Consider the following 13,141-nt stretch of genomic DNA (forward strand, 5'->3'; position numbering starts at 1 on the left):
TGGGTTTGGAAGAAGAGGGTGCAGTATCATGGTTTAAAAAAGGATCTCATCTTTGCTATAAGCCAAAGCTATCACATTGGTTGAAATCTCAGTGTAAGAGTCTGAAATTCCATAGCAAAATTCGTTCTTATTATCTTGTGAACTGTGGATGCTTTGAAATATTGTTCCATCCATCACTTCATGATATCTTCTCTATCAACATTTTTTTTTTTAATGTTTATCTATTTTTGAGAGAAAGAGACATCACGGCAGCAAGGATTGGCAGAGAGAGAGAAGGACAGAGGGTCCAAAGTGAACTCCGTGCTAACAAGCAGAGAGCCCTATGAGGGTCTTGAACTCACAAACTGTGAGATCGTGACCTGAGCTGAAGTTGGACGCTTAACCAACTGAGCCACCCAGGTGCCCCTTTATCAACATTTCTTACTCGATCGCAGTTTAGGCTTTCACTATCTCTTTCCTAGACTGTTGTCGTAGACTTTTAACAGATTCTTGTTTTCCTTTTTCTTAAACATTCCAGTATGTCCTATAGTTGCTTTAAGACTCAACTTCTTAAAACATTTCATTAGATCCCTCTTCTGTTCAAAATATAAGAGCTCTTTTTGGTCTATTGGATTAAGTCCAAGGTCCTTAACTTGGCATTTCAGTCTCCCTATATACGTTCTTCTAGCCTATCCCCCTTCTCTAACACTCTACATGGCTTAGTGGGAGGATTTGTCTCCAGTCCAGAGATGCACCTTAAGTAGCTTAAGATAACCTATGTATCTCAATTTTTACCTACAATATTAAGGATAAGCACATGGCCTTAAGATGTTAATGATCTCCATTCTGGGGTTTTCTTTGACCTTTACATACAGGTTGTATGTAAAAGAACAACTTGTTTTTCTTGCTGGACTTTGGCATGTGAACATATAACATTTGGAACTACTGGCAACCATCTTGAGATCATGAGAGAACTTGCCAGAGCTTAAGTCAACACCAAGGAAGTAGCTGAGAAACAGAAAAAGAGGAGCTGGGTCATGACCATGTTGTTTCACCCCTGGGCAGAGTTTTGCCTGTAGGTGGAACACCCTGGGCTTTTCAGTTATGTGTGAATTTACAGACTTTTTTTTTTTTTTTTTAATTAAGTCAATCTGGGTTGGTATCCTCTGTTATTTGCAACCAAAAAGAACTTTGCAATTTATTTATGTTTTAGTGTGTCTGCCATTTCATTCATTTCTACTTCTCTCCTCTTACCTATATTCTTTTTATCCAAAAAAATTTTTAATGTTTATTTATTCTTGAGGAAAGAGCATGAGCAGGGGAGGGGCAGAGAGAGAGGAGACACAGAATCCGAAGCAGGCTCCAGGCTCCAAGCTGGCAGCACAGAGCCTGATGTGGGGCTCGAACCCACAAACCGTGAGACCATGACCTGAGCCGAAGTCAAATGCTTAGCCCCTGTATTTTTTTTTTAGATCAAGTCCCCTTCTCCCATAATACATTGCCAGACTCTTCTAATTTATAATGAAAGAACCCTAAATTAAACATCTTTATTTTTCATTGTACATACTAATAAAAGAGCTCACCAAGGTATATCATGCTACCATTTCATTATGACTCTCAAATCTTCAGTTTAACATTTTCTTCTTTTATCTCCAGACTTTTATTTCTAACTGAACAGTTGGTATCTCAACTTGGATATAATGAAGGCTCTGCAACCTGAATTTGTCCATAACCAAACTCATAAAGACTCATGTGACTCAAACATAGCTTTCCGCTAATGTTTCCGATTTTTAAAAACAGCACCATTGATATCAGTTGGAGAAGCCAGAAACCAAGATTTTCAACATCTTAAAACAAAGGAATCAGAGTGGATTTCATCCTTCTTTTCTCCTTCAGCCCCAGTACCTGATCACCAAATTCTTTAGATTTTATTTCCTAAATAATTTGTAAATCTATCTGCTTTGTCCACCTTCTCTCCACTTCCTCCTTTTCCTTCTCCTGCTCCACTACCATTGCTGCCACCCCTAAGACCTTGTCTGTTACTTGGAACGCTGTTTGGATTTTTTTCTGTCTCCCATTTCACATTTTGTTTCTCTCCAGTGTTTGCCTCATGGCATGTAGAGTGATCTTTTAAAACTACACAGTGGATCATGTCGATCCTTGTTTAAAAACCTTCAATGCCTTCCCATTGTCTTAAGGGTAAAGAACAAGGCCTCACATCACCCGATCCCTGCCTGACTCACCAGCCTCATTTCTCTGGAGGACAATGATCCTTCTGTTTTTAAATACACTCATGTTTTAAAAACTCAGCATGCAGAAGAGTGCTTAGCACATAGTAGGCACTCAGTAAATATTTGTTGAATGAATAATTGCCTTGCAATAACTCTTGAACCATGAGCCACATTGTGTCATTATTTTTTTTGTATGCTTTATTTTCTGAGTTACTTATAAGTACATTGCAGATAAAGAAAAGTCATATTTCTCTGTAACCTGTAGCAGAATGCTATGTGAGTAGGAGGGGTTCAGAAGGTATTCAATTATATTACTATTGATATTTCTAGTCTGATTCCTTTTTAAAAGGTTGAAATTCATTCTAACACAATGGATAGTTATCACTTGTCTACAGGTTAAACATGAATAAGGGGAAATTTATTATGTCAAAATAATGGAAGTACAAAAAAATAGAAAATTTGTCTCTGATTACAATTCTACGGAATTTGCAGATTAATTATACAGGAGTTGTTCTTCTGCATGACATGGAAAAACTTCAGATAAGCCCTGAATTATGTGGACAGACACTGAAACATCATGTTGGCAATTTTCACTGCCATTTTTTTTTTCAAACATACACAAGTTTTCTTTAGAAATCTTTACCTTTGAAACATGTAAGTAAGAATTTAATACTTGAAATAACTGACAGCTAAAGTCTTTTTGGGTAGAGACTGATTATTTTGGAAAATAGTTACCCCAAGTGCAAATTAATTCTTAGTTATTGGATATTCACCTGAAAGTGTAAAAAGAATTTCAGAGATTCAAAGGTAGGTATGAAATTTTAGCCTATGCTGTAAACTGACATTACCCAAAATAAGAAAAGTATTTCTTAGGGTAGCCTAAAATGAAAACACACATGAGCAGCCCCAAAGCAATGAAACAGTGGGGCTAAGGCACATTCTCTAAACTGGAGAACAAAGGAAGCAAGCTTCTCGAGGGCTTCTGACTGTTAGCTGTGGCCAGATAAAGTTTTCCAAGTTGGGGAATGGGAAACAAAAGTAGGATTGAGGGGATCAAGAAGGAGGAGAGGCCAAGAAATACAAGAGTAGATAATGCAAATTTCCTGTCTGAATAAAATTCTTGAGCAGGCTTAACCTTCTGCTTCATATATATTAGTTGAAGTTTGCCTAAGGGATATTTATGCAAGAGATAATTGCCTTTGGGTTTCTATAGGCCTGTTGTTCAGTTATAAATATCTTCTAGTTTTTTTCAGGGTATTGGATCTATTAGGGAGTTTGTAAAAATTGAAAAAAAAGGAAAGAAATAAAAAGAAAGGAACATTTCTTCAAGAAATGCATTTTGAGAATCACTACAAGTAGTTGTTCTCAAAATCAGAGAGAAGGCTATTTTACAATTTTCTCCCAGGGTATTGAAAGATATTTTAGGAAACCAGTGATTCATGATTTAATATTCAACTGCTTTTCAAGCAAAATAAGAAATTCTACCAGGGTATAGTCATGATTTCCTTTAACTTAAATTCCAAGGGGTAGGTTGAAGTGACGCTGTTTATTTTGCTCCTCTTTATATAAAATAAAAGATAAGTTTAACTACATGAAGGAAGGACAGATTCTTAAGCTCCTCCTCTTTACACGCTTCTTTCCTGTATGAGGGAAAAAAAAAACAATTTTTAACTGTAAAGTACTTCACTTGTAAAACATTTCTGTTTTATTTGTTAATTTCTTGATCTGTGGATAAGATTAGGTTGGTCCTTTGGCATGAAAATTCATACATGTCCTATAATTATAGGACAACCATTTTGTATTTCTTTAAAAATTGACTCTTTTGTTAAGAGTGTGAGATTGCCGATGGATGTCACTGCCATTCTGTAATGCTGTAGTACAGGTTTTTTAAAAACACATGGAATAAAGACATTTACAAGAGTGCTTAAAAAAAAAGAATAGGAGATTGCCCATTTATGTATGCCTTATGTAGATTTTCCTCTCAATCGTGCATAAAAATCACAAAAGGTTTTATATACCTACCTCTAGCTCAAAGATTAGAACACCCTATAACAGCAATAAAAATTAAACAAGTAAAAGCCAAGCCCCACAAGACTGAAGATGATCAACCATCTGAAGATGATCAACCTTCTGCAACGTTCTCAATAAAAGAGTGTCTGAAGAGTTTGGGAACTTCCCAGTCTCCATTAAGGAGATCTGGAAATAATGCCATTACTAAGAGACAGAACTGGAATGTGATTAGAGAAGCTAAAATTGTACTATAATATGGAGGGGATGGTTAGATGACAGCAGTAGTTACAATGTTGTTTTCCTTTTGAGAAGATCCATCTCCCAAAAAACAATTCTTACAAAGCACCCTAGAGTTCTGTGGAACATGCTTTCGGCACCTCTAGCTTTGAGAGTGAAGGACAGAAAATCCAGGAAACAGAAGTTGCCAATGTTGATCAAGACCTCACCTCCTGATCTCCCTTGTAACTGCAGAAGTCACTTATTTAGAAGATTCCTCAGAGTTCCCTTTGGTCTGGATTGCACATCTCTCCCAACGCCCCATGTTTACTGGTCAGCTCCCCCAGTGACTTCCAGGTCAGAAAGAGGCACTCTAGGTAAAGGTCACAAAGGACACCGATGCTTTGGACACAGTAGTGGAGTGGTCCTCATTCACTGATCACCTAATTCAGGTAGTTCAGTCCTTTCTAAGTCTGACCATAATGATGTCATCTCCTTGAATCTAACTCTCAGGCTGATAATACAGAAATTCAGAGTCTGGGTAGTAGTAAATTCCATCAGTGCATTATGGGGTTCATAACAGGCTGCCATCTGTCCTGTTCCTTCTAACACACTTACCTTCTTTACTTGGTAGTTCTACCATGGACAGTTTTTCAGGTCTTTTTAAAAAGTTATCATTAAAATACCTGCTATTCATGAATTCCTCTACTCTTTGCACTATAGTGATAGTTGACACAAATCATACACAATTCAGGTAAGACACTTACAGACATAAATGTTCAGTCCAACAACCTAATTAGGTAAAGACTGGACAGTTATAAGAGGTTGAAAACTGTGTGAGCATATATAGCTCTATTCATAATTCATAGAATGTCTTTGTATTAACGAGTCTTTTTCTGAGCTAAATGTTTGTTCTTTATGCCCTCCTATTTTTAACTGTATTTGTTTATTTATTTGCTTTTGATTAGTAAGAGTCGAGGGTACAGACTATGCCATCAACATTCCTCTGCCCATATAGTAGAATGTCTGGCTTACAGCAGATGCTTAATGCCTGATGATGATCACTGCACGCAAGATTTTGCATGAGTGCAAGGGAGAAAAATGTTTCTAGCCTTTATCTACTATCATTTTCATTTATTTCTGGAAGTGGCAAGACAGAAGATTTGCATTACTTCGGAGCATAGGCATGATGTATTTAGATATGCTTTTCCATCTCTCCACAAGATAAAATATATGCTATATAACAATTGGTACTGCAATCTTATGCTGAATTGAAATATTTTAGACTTTGATGGGCTCAACAGATATATACATACAGAAAGATAGATGTCAAAGAACAGGAAAATGTTTAACTATCTCTATCGTAACACTGCTAACTATGAGCCATGTTATCAGTGCTGTTTTCTTAGAATGTTTCTTAGGAAGTGAGTTACACATACTTCATATGATAAATTTAAAAATGGTTTGATATATCTTCTGGACTTGTACAAAATGAAAGTTATAAATGTGTTCCAAAACGCTTCACAACAATCAAAGACTAACTTATTTTTTTTTAAATTTTTTTAATGTTTATTTTATTTTTGAGACAGAGAGAGACAGAGCATGAGCAGGACAGGCGCAGAGGGAGAGGGAGACACAGAATCTGAAGCAGGTTCCAGGCTCTGAGCTGTCAGCATACAGCCCGATGCAGGGCTCAAACTCACAAACCATGAGATCATGACCTGAGCCAAAGTCGGATGCTTAACGGGCTAAGCCACCCAGGTGCCCCAAAGATTAACTTATTTTTGGTGGAAGGCAAGGTCAACGACACTGAGAAATGTACGGAACTCACGCATTAATTTATACTATTGCACGGTATGGTGGGCTTTTGTCTCAAGTCTATTTGACCAAAAAAAAAAAAAAAAAAAAAAGAAATTAAGGAACTTGATTCTTTCTGTTAATGTTCTCAAGGGAAAGTTCAAACAAGTCCAAACTAACAAAAGATATTAGTGCTGGATTGTTATGGAAATCACTCTGAAATTCGGGCTAGGTAATGTGGCTTCTAATTCAGACTCTAAAGGCCTGAGATACACAGTTTCTATCCAAAGGTTATTTTGTCTACCCAAGTGAAAAGAGGCCCGCCCAAACCGGAGATGTTTAAACACCGGCTGCATATTAGAACATACATGGATTTAAAAAAATACTCATGCTCAGGCCTCATCCTCAAAGATGCTGGTTCAATTGGTCTGAAGTGGGAAAAAGGAATCTTGTGGGTTCCCCAAGTGATTGTAATATGCAATTACAATTGCATATTATTGCATATATTATTGCATACAATTGAATATTACAATTGCATATTATTACATATACAATTGCATATTACAATGGCATATATTCAGTGATTCTCAACTGAATATATTGAGAATCAATGAATATGTCTTCTAAGCACTTCCAGTGCCCCAAAGTCTATCATTCTGCAATTTCTGGAAAGGTCCCTTTCATATGCACACAGGCATACACACACACTTGGAAATTTTCATTAATCTGGACTCCTATTTGTAGTCTGATGGTAGTTTTCTATATCAGTGAGCTCCAGATTTTCAACTAACACCCTGCATGCAAATCAGACAAAGTATTAATTAACAGGGAGGGTAGTTAGAGGAAAGAGAAGCAGAAAAACAAAATATAAGTGCTGTCAGAATATAAATGTTCTAAAATTGTACCTGCTTATCATAGAATAAATATGCATATAGAATTACGTATAGACTTTTAGAATTCTTAGCTTTTTCCAATTCTTCTACTTTCAACATATCTTAGCAACTACAAAAACATAATCATGATAGAGGAAACAAAGTTCACTACTCCAGAAATACTGAGGACTGGTTTAATTACAGGAGACAAATCTATTTCAAGGAAGAGATGCTTGATGATTGTTTACTGAATGAGTAAAACTCTCCCGGTCCTAAAAGTAGACCTTATATTTATCCAATGATTGGAAAAGATCTTTCCTAGGAAAATGTTAACGCCTTTGCTTTGCTAAAGGAAGATCCAGAATGTCTCTAAACCTAATCTTAAAATTGGCATGGAGTTTTCTTAGGGAGGGAGAGATATATAGTATAATTAATAAGGATAGTTGGATTAGATCTCCATTTCCTCTCTTTTGTATTTCTCTGTTTGGGCCACAGTTAAGGAGCTGGAGTTAGGGTTTGGAACCAGACGAGAATCGTGGCCCTATTTTGTCACCTACATTTAGCTCTGGCCTGTATTTCTGCAGTTGATGGAACTCCTCTGGTCTTTGAGAAATGGCACCAGGGACAGGGTACTAATGGCTGTATCTGAAAGACTGCCCAATTCTTAGATCCTCCTTTCTGTGCGTAGGGGCTCAATATCTAGAAAAAAGTAAAGCCATAATCGCTAAAATTTATCTAAGTAGATAACATTCATTCATTTGTTCATGCAATAGTTATGGTGTGCCTTCTTTGTTTTAAGCCATGGGGATACAAAGATTCTTAGATAATTTGCGAGCACACAACTTATTCATTGACTTTATTAAATTCTTGGAAGTCAATTCTCAAGCTTTTATATACACAGGCACACACACACACACACACACACACACACACACACACACACACTCCTCTCATACTCTCCATTCCACAAGCAACTCTTTTTATTCTTTACTATATAGTGACTTTAGGAGCTGTTTAGGAGAACCTTTTCCATCTTCTGTGATTGAATTGACGAAGATGTCTCTGATGCCAACCTTCTTAGTCCTTCACTCTAATCCAAGCCCCCATACACTTCCTGACCCAGGGGAGGAGGGGCTTTCCACCTCATCATGTCCATCCCCTTACAGCTGACTTTTTTTTTTTTCATTCATAAACCACCAATTCATAAATCACTAATTTGCCATCTAAGTTTACGAGGATTGACTCTTTTAAATTCCCATCTGAAAATATCATAATGAAAGGAAATGACCCCAAATATTTCAATGTTAAAAGCAAGAATGTTAGATGTGGGGGGGGAGGGGGAAGGGAGAGGCTATATCTGGTGGACATCCATTGGTGGTGAAAAGTAATTCTCGGAATTATTGAAATGATCCTTTGTCACTTATACATAAGACAATGTAGTTGTTCTGATTTAAATGCTTCATGAAAACCTGGGGTACGTGTACAAGTATATATTTGTAATTTCAAGTGTAACAAAGCCCACCATGTAATCTGGACTCCCTTTTCTATGTAATTATCGTCATTTTCTAAAGTGTCGAGTACGGAAACATGGGCCACACTGTAGTTTTCAGTACTATCGTGTAAGCTTAAAATCTTGTGTACTATCTTGTGTACTATCTCAGACCTTAAAATCCGGTATGTCGTTCTTTGCACTGCATCATCCCACACTATCGAAGATGTTTGCTATTTGGATGCAATGAGTGATGAAAGTCAAGGGTGCTCTGGGTTCCTCAAGGGGATGATTCCAAGTACCATCACCAGGACCTGTCATGTTGCCAGAGGAACAAAGAAGCGAGAGGGCACATCCGCCCAAAGTGGTTTTGCTATCAATGGGTTGCACAATCAACGCAATGAATCACCACTGAGAAGAGAACAGGATTAACAAATAAGCAGAACAGGATTAATAAGCAGAACAGGATTAAAAAAGGGAGAAGAAATCATGAGGTGATTCGTAGCATTTAAAAGAGACCTCTTTCAGTTCTTTAAGCTATGCCTAAATATTTAAAGAAACATGAGATTTTTTTTTTTTAGACTACAAAGAAAATAGCTTATCTCCCTATTCTTGCCAGACCCTTTATCTGTAACTTCAAAAGACAATAATTGCTTTCTAAAAATTACCTTTTTTGATAAACCTTGCTTGGGCAGTTTAGTGTGGAAAAGTCAAAATGTTCTTTTAGGCAGTTATAAGCTTAATCAGGTCAAGAATAGATAAACACTGTCAATATTTCCTTTTTTTTTTCTTCCCATTTTCTCCATTCTTTGCCTCTTGTGTCTTGTACTGCTTCTGAAGCAGTATTTTCCTTTTTATCTACTTTTATTATACATTCTCTCTACAACCACCCAGTTTTTTTATTAATTTTTTTTTTTTTAAGAGCAGATAGCCACTGAGAAAGGTAACTTTTGCATTCAACTTTTCTAACATGAAGGATTCTCAGCTCTTATCAGGGCAAATCATAATGTGGAAACTTATCCACCTAGTAATAAGATCTCAGGTAATATCCCTTTACTGTATTGATTTTGCAAAAAGCCACATCTTTTTTTTTTTTTTTTTTTTTTTTGCTGGTCTTTGAAGTGCAGGGATGGCTCTCCACAAGAGATTTTGTAAAGGCATGTTGAAATGTCTCCAACTAAACCAGGCTAGGGAGATTGTACGGGGATGCAGAATAGAAAACTATTAGAATAGGGAATGAACTGCCACACAATGGCATGACCAGATCCCAGGGGTACCAATATAGTAATTTTCCCAAAAACGTCAAATATGAACTTCTCAGAAAGACATAAAGTGACCACATCATTTAAATGAATTCTTTCTAGATTGTAAGATCCATGGGGCGGGCATTTTGTATTGTCAGCACCAAGTTCAATACATAGTCTGTAACTTTACTACTCACTTGTGCTGTTTTGTACTTGAAATGTGACTCGTCCAAACTGAACTGTGCTGTAAGTGAAGAATACACACTGGATTTTGAAGATTTAGTGCGAAAGGAAAAGAATATAGAATATCTTAATAACTTCAATGTTGATTACATGTCAAAATGATAATCTTTTAGATATATTTGATTAAAATATATTATTAGACATAATTTTGCCTGTTTATTCTTAGCTTCTTTTTTAAAAAAAAATTTTTAAGGTTTATTTATTTTTGAGAGAGAATGCGAGCGGGGGAGGGGCAGAGAGAGAGAGAGACAGAAAGAGAGAGACAGAGAGAGGGAGACACAGAATCTGAAGCAGGCTCCAGGCTCTAGGCTGTGGACACAGAGCCCGACATGGGGCTCAAACTCACGGACCACGAAATCATGACCTCAGCTGAAGTCATCCGCTTAACCTACTGAGTCACCCAGACACCCCTGTTCTTACTTTCTTTAAATGTAGCTACTAGAAAATTGACTTGCAGTATATTTTTATTAAATAGTACTTGTTAAAGAACTCAATATTGTGTGTTAAATGCACAATGAGTGAATGCAGCCTTGAGTGAATGAAAGATAGCTTCATCTGTAGCTAATACTACCAGAATGAACAAATCTAACTTTTGATAGGAGGATATAACTGTAGTAGACTTTTTCGATGTCACCAACTCTTCACTTCTTCCAGCATCCACGCTCATTGCTACATGTCTCCGTAATCTTTCCTGATGAGGAAGTAGAATGTCTTTCCCTACTCCTTTGCTTTGGGTTCGGTCATGTGACGTGTTTTGGTCCATGAAACGTTAGAGAGCACGATGTGATCAAAGGCTTGAATAATGCTTGCCCTATTGAGTTTGCTCTCTGGTGCTTCTGCTATTGTTGCGAGAACTGGCCCAGGCAGGAAGAGGATGGGAGACCTATAGGACAGAAATCAGCTGCCCCAGTTGAGCCCAGGCTAATCCCTGGCTGATTCCCAGCCACAGGAGCAAACAGCTGAGATCATCACAAGCTACCCAACCCCGCCAACTGCAAAGGACACGGAGACCCATGATCTGGGTACATGCTTAGTTTTGCACACTGCCAAGATTCTGGGGTTATTACCCGGTCTCTTCTGAAACACCTACCTGATACAGAAGTGTAACTTTCATAACTGGGTGTTCATTTTTTAATGTGACAATTCACACTGGGAACCTTAAGGTCATACTTGAAAATCCCACTCTCTCTAACCTCTCAGACAAAATACGTTGGGCCATGATGACAAGCATGAGAACTACAGAAGATATTCTAGCAGAAGCCAGGCAAATTCATGCCAGAGGTATAACCTATTGGTCATCATGGAGAGTTTTAAGACCAGCATCAGCAGGAACGCTAAAACTTAAATGGCGTGGGATAAGTAGCACAACACGATTCTTACTTTTCCAAGCAAGTGGCGGACTGTTAAAAAGGCCCTTTGCTGGGGCGCCTGGGTGGCGCAGTCGGTTAAGCGTCCGACTTCAGCCAGGTCACGATCTCGCGGTCCATGAGTTCGAGCCCCGCGTCAGGCTCTGGGCTGATGGCTCAGAGCCTGGAGCCTGTTTCCGATTCTGTGTCTCCCTCTCTCTCTGCCCCTCCCCCGTTCATGCTCTGTCTCTCTCTGTCCCAAAAATAAATAAATGTTGAAAAAAAAAAATTTAAAAAAAAAAAAAAAGGCCCTTTGCTATGGTTGTTCTTAGGTTTATTTGTTGGTGGAGAAAAGCTGTTGATATGTGAGTACTTCCCAGGTGCTTGAGTGGCTCAGTGAGTTGTGCGCCTGACTCTTGATTTTGGCTCAGGTCATGATCCCAGGGTGGGGGTACTGAGCCCTGCTTCAGGCTCCCATGCTGAGCATAGAGCCTGCTTAAGATTCTCCCTCCTCCCTCTCCCTCTACCGTTCTCTCCTGCTCGCACGCACACTCTTTGTCTAAAATTAAAAAAAAAAAAATGAAAATATGAGTACTCCCAGCTTTGTTTTATCTCACTGCTTGTTGAAGCTGGTACCGGCTATGCACTCGAGTCACTCCATACCCTCCCCTCAGCATGCTCCTGGGACGGCCCTTCTAGCGCCTATGGGTTCTTTGGGCTTTTGTGATGCTCCATAAGAATGCTGAGAATGAGAGAAAACTGGAGTCATGGGCAGAAAAGCAGAAGGGCAGGATGAGGAGAATAGTGTCTTTTTTTTTTTTTTTTTTTTTAAAGATAAAAAGCTATAGAAATGGCAGAGGGTTTTGTGAGGAGGTTTTCAATGAGAGGACTCAGAGCAAGTGAGGTGGTAAGGGACCACGGTTACAAAAGGAAAGGAGGTTTTTAACAAATGCTCCTACAGGTGTTGTTGCTTAAAATCTCTTTACGCGATTTGAACACGTAAGTAGAAAACTTGTGTTGATTAATTAATTACTTCTTAAAAATAATACCTCTTCTCTGAGACTGGCTTCTGAGGGTCACGGCTTCTGCCAGTGAGGATATTGTACAGAAAGTTGAACAAGGAATGGGGGAACAACAGGGTGGCGAGAGTAGAAGAACACACAGGACCCTATAAGTAGTATTCACTTTCCATATCACTTACTAGCTGCCTACCTGGGCAGGTACTAAGCCATTCCAAAACTCATTTAACTTGATTGATACCATAGAGAAAATCATATATTCCATAGGTTGCCTTCAAGATTAAATAAGACAGTGAATATAAAATGTCTATCACGTTGCACAGACATAAACGTCAGTCGAAATGTTGGAGCACGGCATTTTCTTTGTGAAAATTCCAAGTTCGGCCTAAAGGCACTGTAAAAGTTGGCCTGTGTACCCAAGCCTCGCTCCTAAGTCAGTAGCAGCAGCTGACATCTTACCAGTTGCTAAGTGACCAAGACACCTCTGTTTTCTTTACAGGTACCTCTGTGGAAGGCCAAAGAAACTATGCTTCTTTACCTGCCATAACTGATGAGGGGCTTCCAAGGTAGAGCAGACTCAAATGCTAGGAAGCTCAACAAACAACGTGAGCACTTAGGGGGCTTTTGGGGATTGAATTTTTGGAAGATCCCCTGAAATGCTATTCCATTCCTACCCTAAGCGACTCTACGGAGAA

Source organism: Puma concolor, chromosome B2 (assembly GCF_028749965.1).
Source record: "Puma concolor isolate L17-30 chromosome B2, mPumCon1.1.hap2, whole genome shotgun sequence".
Classification (NCBI taxonomy): domain Eukaryota; kingdom Metazoa; phylum Chordata; class Mammalia; order Carnivora; family Felidae; genus Puma; species Puma concolor.